Consider the following 12,750-nt stretch of genomic DNA (forward strand, 5'->3'; position numbering starts at 1 on the left):
CGCAACCCACGTTTTGGGTTATTCGAACCAAATCTCAAGAAAAATAACGTGCACATGCGAGAAATGAACGAACCAATGTAAAAAAGATGCTACCTTTTATTTCATTTTCGAATCGTTTACAATAGCTTTGCCCTTGTATTTTCCGTGCTTTTCTCTGTGTTTTGTGTGTAAATCCTGTGTTACAATAGTGAGTTACAATGGCTATTTATAGTGCTTGTGGATCCTATCTTTAAGAGTTTAAATCATAGTAGAACTCTATCCTATTTTAGGAGTTTGAATCTTAACAAAATTCTATCCTATTTTTAGGAGTTTGAATCCTAGTAGGACGAAAAGGTGCGTTGACAGTGATTATGACATTTAATATATGGGCATCTTGGTTTCTTAGATATGAAGATGTTATCGAAGGCAAATATGGTGAAAGGACTGTCAGAAATCAACCCTCTAGATCAACTATGTGAGGCTTGCATCAAAGGAAAGCAACATAGACAAAGCTTTGAAATTGGCATATCCTGGCGAGCCCGAAGGTCGTTGGAGATTGTGCACACAGATATAGCCAGTCATTTTGACATACCATCACTTGGTGGAAGCAGGTACTACCTAACATTTATTGATGATTTCAGTAGAAAGAATTGGATTTATATTTTGAGAGAAAAATCAGAAGCACTGAAGAAATTGAAAGAATTCAAAGCAATAACAAAAAAACAAAGTGGTCAATATTTAAAGATACTTAGATCTAATAGAGGAGGAGAGTATACATTAGATTTATTTAAAGACTTCTACAAAGAACATGGAATCATCCATGTAACACCCATACCCGATCACACAGAACAACCTGAGTACTTGAGAGCACATTAAAACCCAAACTTTGTCGGACATAACAAAAACCCTTAAACATGAATATAAAGCAGAAACATTCAAATTTAAATCATATACCATGCGACACATGGTAGCGAATATAAAAGCAATAATTTAACAACAATCAAACAATCAATACATTGCAATACATATATTATTAACTAAGGTAAATTAGTAATTTCACATCATGGAATAATTTGATCTGGAAATACTAAATTAAGTTTACCAATATTCATTATTAATCCTTAATTAATCGGGCGTCAAACGGAGACCTAATTGAACATGCTTTTCTAGGGACTAAAATGTAAATAATTCAAAATTCACAAAAGAACAACAAACATGCAATTGACACATTCATTCTGAAACTAAGTATATTTAAGAGTGAAAAAACAAGTCTCATCAATTTCTAAGTTAATGTCAAACTAAGACTCAGGGACACTTAGGACATTTAATGAATACAATTTTACAATTTTTCATCGAGCACATAGCAAAGAGATTGATCCTTTGTAAAACAATGAGTTTGGGATCGATCTTTTAAATCAAGGGATCGAACCTTTTTGTGAAGGAATCAGTCCTTTTGTAACAACCTTAACTCATATCGATATTAATATGAGTCCGAGGTGTCACATTGACTTTTCAAACTTTGACACTTAAAGAAAAACAGGGAAATTTTAAACTTTCATTAAAACCAAATACATTAATTTACATAAAAAATACCACAAAATACAAAATCGATAAGAGCATTCATAATTAACCACTTATTACATGCCAACACTTTATACATAACCAAAATATCTACTTTGTCAATTACTTCTGATATGATCTTTTAGTAGTGATGTTGTCCTTTCCGCCTCTATTACTGCTCCTCTTGATTCTTGGTACCTACGTGTAAATCACTTACACGCTAAGTCATAGACTTAGTGAGGCATAATATAAAAAAATATATATATAACAATGCATTCATGAACATGCATTCTTACCATCTGATCATGACATCTTTATTTGTATGCATCTATTTCACTATAACATATATGACGGTAACATGCACATATAAAACATATATTCTTATGCTAATTCCACTTTAACTTATCTTTGAATTGCCCATGTACATTATGGAGAACAAAGGTATGTGAGTACATAGAGGTTGTGCACTATGCTGTCACCACAGCTCGTATAATTCCGTTAATGGGCACTGAATATTTGTCCCGAAGGACCACTGATTGTTCCAAAGAACCATTATGTCTCGAAGGACCACTGATAATCCCTCGACTCTTGGCGTGCCAATTATACCTATAGCTCTCATATTAAATAACATGGGCTTAATTATAAATATATTTCACATTTCATATCTCTTTCATCACTGTCCATGTAAACACATAAGTCACTTCATATGATCATTTTCATTATTTCACATATCTGGAAGAATTCTCTGATAATGGCATTCATTCATATAATACCATGTTAATCATGAATGAAAAAATGCATGAAATCACTATAACATTAACATATATGTATGCATGTGTATGAATATAAAATCATAAATTCAATGATAAGAGATAGACTTATCGCAAGTCTTGTCACAATTCCATTTCATCTAGGATATGCACTCACCTTGGCCTTGCTTATTTTGACTTGATCATAATCCTTTGTTTGTTCCGGAACGAAATTACGTTCTATATCTATATAGTAATACATTGATACTAATCAGTATACTAATTAATATATTCTAAATTATCACTCTTTAGGCTATAAAGAAAGTTATTTTCATCTTTTAATGAAGGTATGCATCGACGCACTACACCATGTATTGATGCATCCCTTGACGGGTACATCGATGCACAATCTATGCATCGGTACATAAATCCCATTCGATGTTTGTATTTTAAAGGGGTGCATCGATGCACTACTTGTGCATCGATACACTAATGGCATTCGATGTTTTTATTTTAAAGGAGTGCATCGATACACCTTGAACAATTTCTGGGATTTTACCCTTGATGCATCGGTACACATTGAATGTGCATCGATGCACACAACCCATAAATGTTATTTTAGCACAAAAATCTCTTCATAATCCTCTCAACACTTCATAATTCCCATCTTTTTATCTCCTTAACTTGCATACATCTATTTAAGCTAATTAATACCCATTCAATACCTCTTATACTTAAAAAGTCAATCCTCCACATAGATTTCAAGATCTCCCTCAAATTCCAACATGTTTTAAATCTAATTCTAACACTTCGTATGTCTTAATTAAGTCGATAACAAGTCAAATTCAACCTTCGATTCCAAATATGAACTCTTTTTCAAAATTCCATTCAAGCACTCTTGACCTTTAATTCTTCCTACACTCTTTATCTTGTTGTTTTAAAGTAAATTAAGCTTTCCTTAAGCTTAATTAACATCTAAGGAGCAAAGCCAAACTTAAATTTCAGCAAACAATTAGCTTATGAAAAATCTCACATTTTCTATAAGTCTTCACGTTTGGGAGAAAAAAAGAGAATAAGAGAACTCTGGAACCTTGGTTTTTCTTTCTTCTCTTCCACGTGGAGCTAATATATATAAATCCCTTCTTTAATTATTTTCCTTGCAAAAGACCATTCTATCCTTCTATTCTTTCTTCTTTATAATTTGATCCTACACAACATTTCATATAAGTCCTTGCACTAATCAATTATTATACTTTAAATCACCAAATTCTAAAACTTTACAATTTAGTCACTAACCGGTATTGAGGATGTTACAAATCTCCCCTTAAAGAAAATTCGTCCTCGAATTTTTATTGCACGAAGAGATGGGGGTACTGATTCCTCATATCCTCTTCACGCTCCCATGTTACTTCCTCTACTTTGTGATTTCTCCACAATAATTTGACTAATGGAATAATCTTGTTCCTTAAATGCTTAATCTCATGAGCTAAGATTTGGACCGGTTCTTCCTCATATGTTAAATCCGATTGAATCTCGATCTCTTCTGGAGTCACAATGTGGGAGGGATCAGATCCATAGTTCCGAAGCATTGAGACATGGAAGACATCATGAATCTTTTCCATTTCAGGTGGCAATGCCAATTGATATGCCACTGGTCCAACTCTCTTTACAATCTCATAAGGTCCAATGAATCGAGGACTTAACTTTCCTCTTCGACCAAATCTCAAAACCTTCTTCCAATGAGACACTTTGAGAAACACTTTATCTCCTATTTGATATTTGATCTCTTTCTCTTTAGATTCGCGTATGATTTCTGTCTATCAGCTGCTTCTTTGAGATTACTTTGAATTACTTGAACCTTTTCTTCCAGTTCCTGGATCAACTCCTGACCAAGAATTTCTTTGTCTTTAAGATCGAACCAATTTAGAGGCGTATGACATCTTCTTCCATAAAGAGCTTCATAAGGTGTCATTTTGATGCTTGATTGATAACTATTGTTGTACGCGAATTCAACAAGAGGCAAGTACCTTTCCCATGATCCTTTGAACTCGATAACACAAGCTCTCAACATATCCTCCAAAATTTGGATTGTTCTCTCTGATTGCCCATCGGTTTGTGGATAAAACGTTGTACTAAAGTTTAACCGAGTTCCTAACGCTTTATGTAATGATTTCCAAAACCGTGAAGTAAATCTAGGATCTCGATCTTAAACAATAGAAACAGGTACACCATGTAGACGTATAAGCTCCCTGATAAATAACTCATCATACTTATCCATGGAAAAGTCAACTCGTACTGGAATAAAATGAGCTGACTTAGTCAATCTGTCTACAATCACCCAAATGGAATCTTTTTTATTCAGGGTCAAAAGTAACCCCGTTACAAAATCCATTGTTACATTCTCCCATTTCCACTGAGGAATAGACACAGGTTGCAACAGTTCGGACGAAACCTGATGTTCAGCTTTGACTAGCTGACACGTCAAACATTTGGATACGAATTCCGTAATGTCTCTCTTCATTCCAGGCCACCAATATCGACTCTTGAGATCCATATACATTTTATTTCCTCTCGGATGCATAGTCTGTAACATTCCAAAATACGGGTTAGTGACTAAATTGTAAAATTTCAGAGTTTGGTGATTTAAGTAGGATATTTGTACAGTCCAATGATTTGTTCGGAAATATTTCCTGAAAGTTATTAGTAATTATCAAAGGAATTAAAGGGCAAAATGGTCATTTAGCATGAAAGATATTTTTTATCTCTTTATTAAGAGATAAATGTGAGTTGGGGAAAGAGTTTATGAAAACTCTTTCTTCTTCTTTTCTTCTTCTCCAACGTGCAGGGCAAAGGTAAGGTTTTCTAAATTGTTGGTTATTTGTTAAATTAAAGATTAGGTTTTGATCATTAGATGATAACTAAGCTTAAGGAAAGCTTAAGTTGTCTTATAATCAAAAGATGAAGAAGTTATAAGAGATTAAAGAAAATGAGTTTTTATATGAAATCATGGAAAAGAGTTGATAAGTTGAATTTAAAGTTAAATTTGACTTGTCATCATCCTAATTAAGGAATATGAAGTGTTAGAATTGTATTTAGAACATATTGAAATTTGAGTATGATTCTTGAATTTCATATGAAGGATAGGATTTTGAAGTTATAGATGATTTTCATGGATATAAGTTGGTTTAAGTGATGGTAGTTGAATTTAATGACATGATAGGGGTTTAAAATAGAAGAATTAAGTGAAGAATTGATGATTTTCGGGGTTAAAATACCAATTCTGGTTAGAGGGAACCGATACCCTATGAAGGGAATCGATTCCCCCTCTTGGACGAAATTTTTCCAGAATGTCCAGGGGGTGTCGATTCCCCTGGGGGGAGGAATCGATTCCCCCTAAAGGAAAAATGAAATTAGGTTCAATAATCTGGCTTAAGTTGTTAACATCAAGTTTAAAGTTTAGGCTTCTGATAGTTGTTTTGAAATGTTATATTATGTAGATATTGAGCCTAAACAAGTTCTGGAATAATCAAAGGATTAGAATTGATTCAAATCAAACAAGGCTAAGGTGAGTGCAATTTTTATTGTACTTATATTATTGAACGAACATTGGCTTGCGATGAGCCAGTGATGGAGTTACTACGGTAAGAAGTGACTCCTAAATTGTTATTTGATTTCATGATTTTTATATGTGCATGAATACATGAAATGTGTATAGATTATAATAAATGTTACATGATATACATGCATACATGATTATGCTATGAGACATGACCATGTGAAATGAGAAAAACTATGTGAATATATGAAATGACATATGAATATGCAAAATGTGATACATGTGATATGATATGAAATACATGGTTACACATACATGTGGTATGTGACAGAAGAGAAAGAACAAGTGATGAGAAATGTATTCATCATAAATGCCCATAGTATATGATACGAGAGCTATAGGTATAGTTGGCATGCCAAGAGTCGAGGGTTCTGTAGTCCTTCGGGACGTAGTCCTTCGGGACGTAGTGGTAGTGGTCCTACGGGACATATATAGCAGTCCTTCAGGACGAATACTGAACTAATGTTCGGTTCCCCATGAGGGAATTTATACGAGCTGTGGTGACAGCATTTGTGCACAACCTCAATGAACTCACATACCTCTATTCTCAATAATATACATGGGCAATACAATTGAAAGATAAATTAAAGTGAAAGTGGCACAAGAAGGTAAGTGTTACATGTGCTTGACATGCTTATATATGTTATCATGTGATAGATACATGCATGTTGAAATGTCATGATCAAATGATAAGAATGCACATTCATGAATTTGTTGTTAAATGTTTATTTATTGCCTCACTAAGTCTATGACTTAGCGTGTAAGTGATTTACACGTAGGTACCAAGAAACGTGAAGAGCAAGAATAGAAGTAGCAAGGACAGTATTATTACTTGAAGATCATATCAGAAGTAATCAACAAGTATGTATTTTGGCGTGTATAGAGTGTTGGCATGTAATAAGTCGTTAATTATGAATACTCTGATCAAACTTGTATTTTGTGGTCTCTCTGATGTAAATTAAAGTATTTTGTTTTAAACAAAGTTTTAAATTACCCGGGGTATTTTCTTTAAGTGTCCAGATTTGAAAAGTCAATGTGACACCTCAGACTCGTATTCGGGTCGGGTGCGGGTTGGGGGGTTACAGTTAATGGCATCAGAGCTAAGGTTTAGTCGATTCTCGGCATAAACCGGAGTCTTGAGTGTTTTATAAAGTATACATGCCAACAATATAGTGAAAACTTCTGATCTGATGGACTAGTAAGTATGTTGTTGTGCTAATAGAACTATATGATTGTATTTTTATAGATGTCCGGACAAGGTAGTTCTAGAAATGAAGTGGGAGATGATATACCCGCTGAAAGCAGTAATTCACCTGCCCTGGCCAGGCAGAGTGAAGAACAGACACCCTCTGGAGTGCCTGTGAATGATCAAGATGTATTCTTTAGAACTTTAGACGCAGTATTGACGCGTTTTCAACCTCTTGTTACTTCAACTCCAAAAATGAATGTTGCGAAAGAGTTAAAGGGATTAGGAGCTCCAGAGTTTAGAGGGGAAGCCGATGAAGGTCCTATTACTGCGGACCTTTGGCTTAATGACGTGAAGGTCATGCTTACGGGACTTCATTGTTCCGATGCTGAGAAGTTAGATGGGGTAATTTCCTTGTTGAGAGGACAAGCAAGGATTTGGTGGACCAATGTTACATTGAGGATGACTAACGCCCAAGTAACTTGGTCATTATTTTTAGAAGAATTCAAACATAAGTACATCGGAGATCAGTTTGTTCGCCAAATGAAGCAAGAGTTCATGAATCTGAAGCAATGGAATCACACCGTATATGAGTACGAGTGTGAATTCAATAAGTTGAGTCGCTTTGCTGCTGAGCTTGTTCCTACTGAGAAGGATGCTTGTGAGTGGTTCGTAGAGGGGTTACGTCCTCGGTTGAAGGAAATGTTGATTGTATTGAATTTATCCTCGTTTCAAGAGGTAGTCAATCGTGCCAAAGCTTTGGAAAGAGCTCAGAATGAGAGATTTGAAAATTCAAGGACTCAAACAGTCAAGAGAGCGGGTGCTTCTTCGAGTTCCGCACCGTCAAAAAGAGGCAGAGATGCTGGTTCTCGACCTCAAGTTAGATCGGAGTCAGTAGTATCCTCAGCTAGAGGATCAAATCCGATGAGAGGCAGACAAACTCAATCAGTGGGATCTGGAGCTGGGAGATTTAACCAGAGTCAAGATAGACAATGCCAACATTGTGGAAAGAATCATCCTGGAATATGTAGAAGGATTTCTGGAGCTTGCTTTAGATGTGGGGAGACCGGACATTTTGTTCGGGATTGTCCTAGAGTAGTCGATGAATCTGCGCAGCCAGAGAGGTCTATTTCTACAGGCCAAAGGGGATGAGGTAGAGGCAGAGGAAGAAATCAGTCAGAGTCCTCTGCTCAATAAGAGATACGTTCCACTGCTCGAGTGTATAATCTCAGGACCAAGGAGGATCGGGATGAACCAGAGATTTTAACAGGTACTTTTCTGTTGTTTGATAAACGGGTTATGGTATTGATTGATACGGGTTCTACATACTCATACATTACTAGTAAGTTAGTAAGAGAATTGAACATTCAATTAGAAGCTACTAACAATGAGGTGATAGTGACGAATCCGTTAGGACACAGTGCTCGGGTAAATATGATGAGTCGAGGGTGTCCCATACGAATTCAGGGAATTGAATTCCCTGCTAATTTGATGGAATTACCATTTGAAGAATTTGAAGTGATATTGGGAATGGATTGGTCGTTATTATGCTAATGTCGATTGTAGACTGAAAAGAGTAACGTTGAGAAGTCCAGAAGAGGTAGAAATTATGGTGTTTAGTGAAGGGTGGAATCCATTGGCAAATGTGATCTCAGTGATGACGGCAAAGAAGTTACTACTACAGGGATGTCAAGGTTTTATTGCTAATGTACTTGATGTTAGAACTAAGGAAAAAGGGATTGAAGAAATTCCTATCGTTAGAGAGTTTTCTGATATATTTACTGCAGAATTGCCAGGTTTACCTCCGGACAGAGAGGTAGAATTTCAGATTGAGATAATGCCGGGAACAGCGCCCATTGCCATGTCACCATATAGGATGGCTCCAAAAGAGTTGCAAGAATTAAAGATTCAATTACAAGAATTACTGGACAAAGGTTTTATTAGACCAAGTGTATCACCTTGGGGAGCTCCAGTTCTATTTGTTAAGAAGAAATATGGATCAATGCGTCTTTGTATCGATTACAGACAACTCAATAAAGTAACCATCAAGAACAAGTATCCACTTCCCCGAATCGACGATTTATTTGATCAATTAAAGGAAGCTTCAGTGTTCTCAAAAATCGATTTGCGTTCGGGTTATCATCAATTAAAGATTCAAGATAAAGATGTTCCAAAGACGGCGTTTAGAACAAGATATGGTCACTATGAGTTTATAGTGATGCCGTTTGGAGTTACGAATGCACCAGCTGCTTTCATGGATTTAATGAACAGAATTTTTCAACCCTATTTGGATCAGTTCGTGGTGGTTTTCATTGATGATATTTTAATATATTCAAAGTCAGAGGAAGAGCATAGTTCTCATTTGAGGATTGTCTTTCATGTAATTTCTGCAGAAGTAGTTCGAGTGGATCCTCAAAAGATTAAAGCTATTCTGGAGTGGGAAGTTCCAAAGAATGTATCAGAAGTTCGAAGTTTTCTGGGGTTAGCTGGTTATTATCGAAGGTTCATTAAAAACTTTTCGATTATAGCTTTACCTCTAACTAAGCTGTTGAAAAAGGAAATAAAATTTGTTTGGACTCAAGAATGTCAAGAGAGTTTTGAAAAGTTAAAGAAGATTTTGACAGAAGCTCCAGTGTTAGTCCAACCTGAGTCTAGCAAGGACTTTGTAGTGTATAGTGATGCGTCTCATAATGGCTTGGGATGCGTGTTAATGCAAGAAGGCAAGGTGGTGGCCTACGCTTCGAGGCAATTAAAACCTCATGAGAAGAATTATCCGACACACGATTTGGAGATGGCTGCAGTAGTGTTCGCTCTAAAGATCTGGCGTCACTACTTGTATGGTGAAAAATGCTACCTGTATACGGATCACAAAAGTTTAAAGTACTTGATGACTCAGAAAGAGTTGAATTTAAGAAAGAGAAGATGGGTGGAATTTCTCAAAGATTATGATGTTGTGATTGATTTCCATCCTGGAAAGGCAAATGTGGTAGCGGATGCCTTAAGCCGAAAAACGTTTGCAGCTTTACGAGCTATGGATGCTAAATTATCATTAAGCGGAGATGGTGCAATTTGTGCAGAATTGACTATCAAACCATCATGGTTAGATCGAATTAAAGGATTGCAGGAAAAAGATGAAAAATGTTCAAAGAAGTTGCAGCAAATAAATAATGGAGAGAGTAGAGATTATGAAATCAAGTCTGATGAGAACTTGTATTATTGAGAGAGATTGGTAATTCCGGATGATGATGAATAAAAGAATGATTTGTTAACGGAAGCTCATTGTAGTCCATTGACAATGCATCCGGGAGGGAACAAAATGTATATGGATCTCAAGAGTCGATATTGGTGGCCGGGAATGAAGAAAGACATTACAGAATTCGTATCTAAATGTTTGATTTGTCAGCAAGTTAAGGCTGAGCATCAGGTTCCGTCGGGACTGTTACAATCAATTTCAATTCCTCAATGGAAATGGGAGAATGTAACGATGGATTTTGTCACGGGGTTGCCTTTAACTCCGAACAAAAGAGATTCAATATGGGTGATTGTAGACAGGTTAACTAAGTCAGCCCATTTTATTCCGGTACGAACTGATTTTTCTATGGATAAATATGCTGAGTTGTATATTAGAGAGATTATACGGTTACATGGTGTACCTGTTTCCATAATTTCTAATCGGGATCCTAGATTCATGTCACGATTTTGGAAGTCTTTACATGGATCATTGGGCACACGATTGAATTTTAGCACAGCATTTCATCCTTAGACAGATGGTCAGTCTGAACGAACTATCCAAATTCTGGAGGATATGCTAAGAGCTTGTGTAATTGAATTCAAAGGATCATGGGAAAGGTATTTGCCACTTGCTGAATTTGCGTATAACAATAGTTATCAGTCAAGCATCAAAATGGCTCCATATGAAGCTTTATATGGAAGAAGATGTCGTACACCCTTGAACTGGTATGAACTTAAGGATCGAGAGGTTATTGGTCCTGAGTTGATTCAGGATACGGAAGAGAAAGTTCAAGTCATTCAGAATAATCTGAAAGCTGCAGCTGATAGACAGAAATCATATGCTGATTTAAAAAGGAAAGAAATTGAGTTTCAAATCGGAGATAAAGTGTTCTTAAAAGTGTCTCCGTGGAAGAAAGTATTGAGATTTGGACGTAAAGGAAAATTGAGTCCTCGGTTCATTGGACCATATGAAATCGTTAAGAGAGTAGGACCAGTGGCATATCAATTGGCTTTGCCACCTGAAATAGAGAAAATCCATAACGTCTTTCATGTTTCCATGCTGAGGAAATATCGATCCGATCCATCTCATATTGTGACTACTGAAGAGATCGAAGTTCAATCAGATTTGACTTATGAGGAATAACTTGTTCAAATATTGGCTCATGAAGTCAAGCAATTAAGGAACAAGACTATTCCATTAGTCAAAGTGTTATGGAGAAATCACAAGGTGGAAGAAGCTACGTGGGAACGCGAAGAGGACATGAAGATTCAATATCCCCATCTCTTTGAACAATGAAAATTCGAGGACGAATTTTCTTAAGGGGGAGAGATTTGTAACATTCCAAAATACAGGTTAGTGACTAAATTGTAAAATTTCAGAGTTTGGTGATTTAAGTAGGATATTTGTACAGTCCAATGATTTGTTCGGAAATATTTCCTGAAAGTTATTAGTAATTATCAAAGGAATTAAAGGGCAAAATGGTCATTTAGCATGAAAGATATTTTTTATCTCTTTATTAAGAGATAAATGTGAGTTGGGGAAAGAGTTTATGAAAACTCTTTCTTCTTCTTTTCTTCTTCTCCAACGTGCAGGGCAAAGGTAAGGTTTTCTAAATTGTTGGTTATTTGTTAAATTAAAGATTAGGTTTTGATCATTAGATGATAACTAAGCTTAAGGAAAGCTTAAGTTGTCTTATAATCAAAAGATGAAGAAGTTATAAGAGATTAAAGAAAATGAGTTTTTATATGAAATCATGGAAAAGAGTTGATAAGTTGAATTTAAAGTTAAATTTGACTTGTCATTATCCTAATTAAGGAATATGAAGTGTTAGAATTGTATTTAGAACATATTGAAATTTGAGTATGATTCTTGAATTTCATATGAAGGATAGGATTTTGAAGTTATAGATGATTTTCATGGATATAAGTTGGTTTAAGTGATGGTAGTTGAATTTAATGACATGATAGGGGTTTAAAATAGAAGAATTAAGTGAAGAATTGATGATTTTCGGGGTTAAAATACCAATTCTGGTTAGAGGGAACCGATACCCTATGAAGGGAATCGATTCCCCCTCTTGGACGAAATTTTTCCAGAATGTCCAGGGGGTATCGATTCCCCTGGGGGGGGAATCGATTCCCCCCTAAAGGAAAAATGAAATTAGGTTCATAATCTGGCTTAAGTTGTTAACATCAAGTTTAAGGTTTAGGCTTCTGATAGTTGCTTTGAAATGTTATATTTATGTAGATATTGAGCCTAAACAAGTTCTGGAATAATCAAAGGATTAGAATTGATTCAAATCAAACAAGGCTAAGGTGAGTGCAATTTTTATTGTACTTATATTATTGAACGAACATTGGCTTGCGATGAGCCAGTGATGGAGTTACTACGGTAAGAAGTGACTCCTAAATTGTTATTTGATTTCATGATT

The sequence above is a fragment of the Hibiscus syriacus genome, unplaced genomic scaffold, assembly GCF_006381635.1.
Source record: "Hibiscus syriacus cultivar Baekdansim isolate YM2019G1 unplaced genomic scaffold, ASM638163v2 tig00110988_pilon, whole genome shotgun sequence".
NCBI lineage: Eukaryota > Viridiplantae > Streptophyta > Magnoliopsida > Malvales > Malvaceae > Hibiscus > Hibiscus syriacus.